The sequence below is a fragment of the Gymnogyps californianus genome, chromosome 1 (assembly GCF_018139145.2).
Source record: "Gymnogyps californianus isolate 813 chromosome 1, ASM1813914v2, whole genome shotgun sequence".
In the NCBI taxonomy this organism is placed as follows: Eukaryota; Metazoa; Chordata; class Aves; order Accipitriformes; family Cathartidae; genus Gymnogyps; species Gymnogyps californianus.
Window position 1 is genome coordinate 76,801,512 of NC_059471.1, and position 7,255 is coordinate 76,808,766.

Consider the following 7,255-nt stretch of genomic DNA (forward strand, 5'->3'; position numbering starts at 1 on the left):
AGCCAGTGAATCCTGTTTTAAAAGCACCGCTATAATTAAAAGATAGAAAAAAATCCCCCAAATTATATGTAAAGTAAAAGAGAATCAGAAGATAAATACATCTTTTCACAAAGCTGAATTTTTATATATTCAGAACAGATTTTGACTTCCTTAGAGTTTGCTAAAAGCATTAAATGAAAAAACCCACTTTATTTAAAAAACATCTGCTGTAAAGAATTCCTCCTTGAAACAGTCACCTTTCATTGCCTGCTGCCATACACATCAACAACTTCACTTCAGCTCAGGCTGAGGCAAAGAAAAACAAAACGGGAACAGACGCAGGCCCAGTGTGAATGAATGGCCTGAACCTTGTTTATTCCCCACTTCTTAGCACAGGCTGCCTGATAAGAGTGGGAGAGGGGAGTCTAACAGCCCGAACCTCTGTGTGTGGAGCACCACCTATAGCCAGAGACACCACCTATAGACCTAACACCCCCTATAGCTGGAGTACCACCTATAGCCCTAGCACTTATAGCCCTGGCTCTAGGTGCTCTGGAGAAGAAAGGGTGACTTTAACCTACCGCAGCTGTGGGGAAAGGTTTATTCCCACCTACTGGGTCCAGTCACCTGCACTGACACCAGCCCTGTTCCTGAAGCTGAGCCAGAGGAAAGCAGTCGCTCTGTGCTGGGTGTGTTAATGCTGCTGAAAATGAAGCAAAGGAGCGTGACACAGAGGCTATTTGGGAAGGGAGGCAAGAGTCTTTTTGGCTTCCTTGTATTCTGAGCCTGTGAATAAGGAGATGGACGTAGGGAAAGCTGAGGATTTGCTCTATGCTGTGCTTGCTGAGGGTGTGTGTTCACTGCAGGCACCATTTGAGTGATTGGCATCCAGCTCAGAGAGTGCATATTAGTCTTTGCTTCAATCACTGTTTCTTCATTAGTGGTATGTTCTTGGCTTCATCCTACTTATAGGCTTAGGCCTCTAGAAGACACATCCTCTAATTCTCTGTGCTGCAGCTGGTGAACTGATTGATGTGAGTTGTGGGTGGTGGTAGTGGGGGAAGTGCCGTTTTCTGAGCGCACGCAGAAACCGTGGGAGATGCTAGAGGACTGACAGCTCTCAAGCACTGCTCATCTATGACCTTTTTACAAAGTGTGCAGCTTAGTTATTACCCAAACTGGATGAGATAATTATGCAGAGACATCATACCTTCTGTCTGTCTTGAACTGAATCCTGCATTGACTACATACTCGAATAGGTGGGAAAGGAAATCTTTGGCCTAATGCCATGCTTTTAAAATAAATACTGATAATACCAGGGAAGTTTCAAAAAAGTAGGAGAGTGGTGATGTGGTGGTGATGTTTAAAATGCACAGGAAGACTGACCTGAGCAAGCCTAGGCTAGCTACACTAACATTATCTGTCAAACAAACCTGATGTTTTCCTTTGCAGTTACTAGTTTGGGAGGTGATGGTAATTGCAGGATTGCAATCTACCTATGGCTTTGAAAGCCTTTATATAATGCAGAATGAATTCTAATTTAAAAAGTAAATACTCCACAATACCAGCAAAGCATATATTAAATGGATTAAGAATAGACTAACTGGCATATTATGAATAAGGCAGTCATTGGTGAGGAAATGTTATTCTAAGACTTGTGTTTATAAAGATCTGCCTTAGATCTAGTGCAATTGACATTGCCCGTGTGACTTGGAGCAAAAAATTACTGCTGAACACATTTGCTCCAAGGACTGAAGAAGACTAAGTAATCATCAAGACAAGACAGTCCTACACTGGAATTTGGATTGCTTGATAAGTTGGGCCTTTTCAACAAAGGCAGGACATCCACATGTTGGACTGCAAAAAGCAAGCTATCAAGTAGCGAGCATATCCTGGAAAGAGTGGCTGTGAAAAGGGGCTAGTGATAGTGTCCTTTTAACTTGGCATGAATTGCCAGAATGATAGTATAGAGGAAGGATTATGTGATCATTGAGTTTATACACACAAAGAAGGAATAGCGGAGTGCTAGAAAGCTGCTCTTCTGAGATCTACTTTCTCAAAAGGACTTTTGAAATAATGGAGGAGGTACAGAAAAATAATTTTAGGATCACAGAACACAATTTACAGTGGGAGGCTTAAAAAGACTTGATTAAAGAACGTACCAAGAGGTGATTCCTCATGAATATGCAGGTTTCTCGGGGGTGTGTGTGTGGATAATGAATACTAGAGTCTCTAATATATTAACGGTGAAAGACTTAACAAAAACCAGTGGCTGGCAGCAGAATCTGGATAGACACCTGTAAATAGGAAATAAGCCACCATTTTTTATCTCAGATTGGACAAACTATTGAAGAAGGCATAGACTTCTCTCTTAACATGTTCAGCTCAAGCTTGGATGCCTTTCTGGAAGAAAAGTTCTAGCCAAATAGATTATCGGGCTTAATGAAGAAATAAGTGGATGAAATGTAAGGTCTTTTGATATCTTGCAGGTCAGATTAGATGATGTAATGGTCCCTATTGACATACAACTCTATGAGTCTCTGAAAAGGCTGTTACCCAACATGTACTAGCAGTTCAGTGTAGACAAGACAGTCTAGACTGAAGCACACACCAGGAACCAGTGCTTTTAAGCAGTTTTGCAGGATTCCTTTTCATTATAAAATAAAACCCACTGGTTCAGTACAGGAGAAAAGCCAAACTGGCCTTAGAAGGAATGACCTTCTTGGACTGTTTGTCCTTGGCAGGCTTATAATAATGCCTAAATAACAAGTAAGGTGTTGTCTAGTCAGGGAGCAATTGAAAGCTACTGCTGCTCTTCTGAAATAGTTTTCATTTTGTTCTTCCAACTTACTGTACTTTTTTCAGTCAAGTCAATTATGGCTTGTTCCTGAGCGTATGAGAAAACAATTATGCCATATTTCTCATGCAATACAAAATGTTCACTATTAAAACAGCGTATATTTTGTTCTCCATTCATAAAATCTACCCCTTCCCCGTGATTGATTCTGCAGATTAGTATAAATATCTGCAGTTTTGGTTTCAAACAAATTTCTCATTTCTTTCTTGTTCTCTCTTTTATATTAATATATGACTTTTAATAATCTAGTGTAGAAAAATCATAGTGAATCTTTTTTTCAAGTGGCTCCTATAAATGTGCATGTGTAACTTTATGTGAACTATAAATTCTGTTACTTTAGTTATCTTTTTAAAATTATTTTGGCCATAGCTTTAGGGAGCCGCTCAAGAACAGGATATACTGACTTTATAGAGAGCACTTCTGCCTTAAGTTTTACAAGATGCAGTCAGCACTGCTGAATATCTAAATTCTGAGGGCCTAGGACTTTCTTAGTAAGATCTTTTTGTGGAATGCAATTTTTTTCAGGGGTTATAAGTCTAAATCCTCCATTTATTTTCAATGTAAATACTAGACTTGTATGTGTAAATACAGAAATTGACATAACCTTTCTGCCTTTCAACTATCTGCAGATACAAAATGCAAGCACAGTTACAGCTTTATGTATTGTGCTACTGTAAAGACATCCTACAAAGGGACTCCATATTTCTTATGCTAAACCTGTTCTTATACTAATCCACATTTGCCCAGATTTTGCGACTTTACTTAGGAATCTAACTTTCTGCGGATAAAATAATTCCTTGGCTTTCCTCCAGGCTCTGACTCCTCTAACCAGCGTTTCTTTCTGCAAGTTTCATGCAGTATATTCTTTAGGCAAATCTGAGTGCACAAACAAAAATGCGGACTGATGCCAGTGAGCCCTTATGGTCCGTCTGACATGGCTGAGCCATTTCACATGACTGCAAGTATCTGGTGGGTTATTATTAGAGACCTCAAACAATCCTCAAATTTAAATGCTTTCAGATTTTAATGTCTGATTCTTTTTAGGCACCTGACTGAATAAACAGTTCAGTTGTCAGAGGTCAGGAGCCTTTGCACCTCCAGTTGGTGTTAATGTGGCAAAACAAGCTTTACATAGTTTCAAAACAAGCCTTCAGTTCCTCTGCCATGCTGTTTATAGCAGCAATGCTTGCATATGCTGGTTCTTCCCCTTTTAGAAGCAGCAATTTCTATCAGAGCAATGATGCTATGAAGCCAAATTTACACAGAAATCTCAGCCAACGATCTAGTTGTTAGCTGGGAAATCATATAAATGGTTTGATTGATTTAAACATTGTCTTGAAATAAGGCTTGGTGAGAAAATCATAATAAAGCTCCTCAACACACACTAGGTTCTGCTATTCCAGCCAATGTTTTGCCAGGTGCTTTGCTATTTATTAACACTGTCGAGCTGTAGCTCTCGGATCCCTGTGTTGTTTTGTTGGGTTTTTTTTCCCCAAGGAAAATTTTGACCTCCAGAGGAGTTCTTAGTAGCAAAGTAAGGGGAAAGGTATTAAATTGCAAGGTTGTTCTTGCCATTTAAGTGCGTACACTGCATTAGCAGTATTCTTGCTCGAACCAAGTACACAGAGAGCTATCCTATGGTTTGGAAACAGCTACTCTCTGAATTTGAAGTTTTCCAAATGTCTTCTTTGCAGCCTAACAATCAAATAGGTGAGTTCTGGAAGGATTCTTGAAGACTGGCAATGGGCACAAGGTGGAAGGAGGTGGTCACTGGTCTCTCAGCCAGGCTAATAGAGACAAATAACATGATGAGGCCTCTGTGCCTTACGAGGATAACCTTACTTGGGTGTACTGTCTTTTCCCTGTTTTCAAGAAACTTAGACCTGGAATGGCTCCTGTTCCATGTTCTATGACACTAGTTCTCTTTTTTGAGCTCTTGTTTTTAAGTATCATGAAAACGGTGTCCCTTATTTTGTACCTCCTATATGCTGGTGCAATACGCGTTATTTAGAAATGCTGTACTTCATTGGTCCGTCACATATAATTGTATGAAAAAAGAGCAAAGATAAATGAGAGGCAGGGGAGAGAGGGCAGTAACTGGGCAACATTTCTTTTTCCTGCCTCAATCCCATCAAGGGGTGTGTTTTCCTCCCTATTAGGCATATTTTACTTCTCTCCATACGGTAGAATTTATGTTCACCCATTAAGAAAAATACATATATGACCTAGGGGTATAGATGGCAGCAAGTCAGGAATAATTTAGTCATGAGATCATATCTGAAGAGAAGTACATTGCTACTGGAAAATGTTCTGGTGGTGTTATGAAAACACTGATGCATTCGTATGAAAAGATGCACTATTGTGATAATGCAGAGTAGTTAATACGTTAGTGAGCATATGGATGAGAAATAACCAAAGTCAGGAAGTGACTTGTTACCAACAGCTGATGATGAAGCTATACTTGGACTAAGACTAAAATTGACTTTGACAGCACATTTCATTTACATGAGTGCTGAATTAATCACTGCCCTTAGCTAATGCGTTTACCAGACTTTGTGACAACATGGATGAAACCTAGATTCCTTTGTGTTTTTTTCTTCCTTTCATTTACATGGAAAAATGTATTATGTCACCCTAAACTCTCAGCTCAGCCAGTCTGTGGTGCCAAAGGGCTTACAGAACATTCATCCCACCTTCTTCAGGAAGTTATCTATCATCTACCAAATTTTACATGCTTCCTTACTGATGAAAGTAATATACTAGTTGCTTGGTAGTTTCTTGTTTGTAATTCTAGAAATACTATGAGGAATACTGAAAGAGATAAAAGATAAATGCAGAAAGGAACCTAAAATGCAAAATAAGAGGACATGAATTGTGTTCTTTAAAACAGTCATATGAGATGGCAAGGCAGTAGAATATAGCACAGTGTAAGGCCATTTTACAAGAGGAAAAATTACATACAACCTGCAATATCCTATGTGGAAATATGGATTTTAAATATATCATGTTACATGCTTCTGTATGAAAAGTATCTTTGCATCATTAAAGGGTGAAATTTGGTCAAAACCCCAACTATAAAGTCATATAGGCTCTGTCTACATTAGCAAGGAGCAGGGACCAATGCACACACTGCTTGCTGGATCTGCAGCATGAGGCAGTTGGTGCTACAACCTCATAACACACTTGAGGGATTTTTTTTTACTTCAGACTAACTTCAGACTGGTCCCAGAGACTGGATTCTGGAGCTGCTGGAGTACATTAGGTGTGGTCCTGCAGTTCATCTTTCAGTTTAATTTCACCTGAAAGAAATCCAGTTTGTGTGTGCCAGCTCCACCAACTCCACCAGACAAACAAATGCGCCATGTACATGGAAGTACAGGGGGAATTGCTTCAAAAGAGTAGATGTATCCATTAAAAGCAAAAGCATGACTTGATCCATTTATAACTGCAATACAGGAGAATGTAGTGCTTGCAAGTAGCAAAACCCTATATCTTTTAATGTGCAGGAGGCATTTCTAAATAAATGCCAAACATTATGATTTCAGAGCTACAACATACTTACAACTTCTGATGTGTTCACTTGGAGGCCTGGGGTTATGTGGAACGAAGACTTGTTAAGGATTGCAATCTTATGCTGTCAATTCTTCTGTCAGTTACAGAATTGCTTTTTGTAATGCTAATTAAAACAACGAGTCTCAGTAAAATGCGCTTGTCTCTCAAATATATTAGTTCAGAAGTATCTAAAAACCAGCTAAATGCTGAGCTATCCAACTTCAGGCCATAACTTATGGCAGGTGTGCTTAGGTGGGGCTTGACGAACTCCAGCTTGTCCTGCTTGCACTGCACACTGCATGCCTACCTCAGAGGCAGACGGCTTCTTCAGCACGGCACTGGGCTCGGGCAGGGCCACGCTTCCTCAGCATGAGTAGTTTGGCTGGTCACAAACCTCTGCTGAACTGCACAGCCTTTGGGTCAAAACTGGCTCAAGTTCAGCAGCCTTGGAGCATGGGATAGGCAGGGTTTGTTAGGGCTTATCTGCACCCGGGTGGGTAGGTACACTCCTAGGCATGCCCATGCCCAGCCAGTGGATCAGGATTCCCAAAACTACCAACGAAAACTTGGTTTGCAAAGTCAGTACTGTCAGTAGATTAGAGGGTTTTTTCTTCTGAACAAAGGCTGTGTTATGGTTACCATATGCCTGAGTGCCCCCAACTGCCCTGACTGTCCCTGCCCAGCCCCCCAGGGCTCCCCTCACCCTGCCCGGGGCCCAGGACCCCATGTCAGCCCCCCAGGGCTCCCCCTACCCTGCCCAGGGCCCAAGACCCCACATCAGCCCCCCAGGGCCATCAGCCCCTGCCCCAGCAATGCCACAGCAGGGTCGATCTCCAGCTCCCACAGCCCTGCCCTGCCCGGCCATGG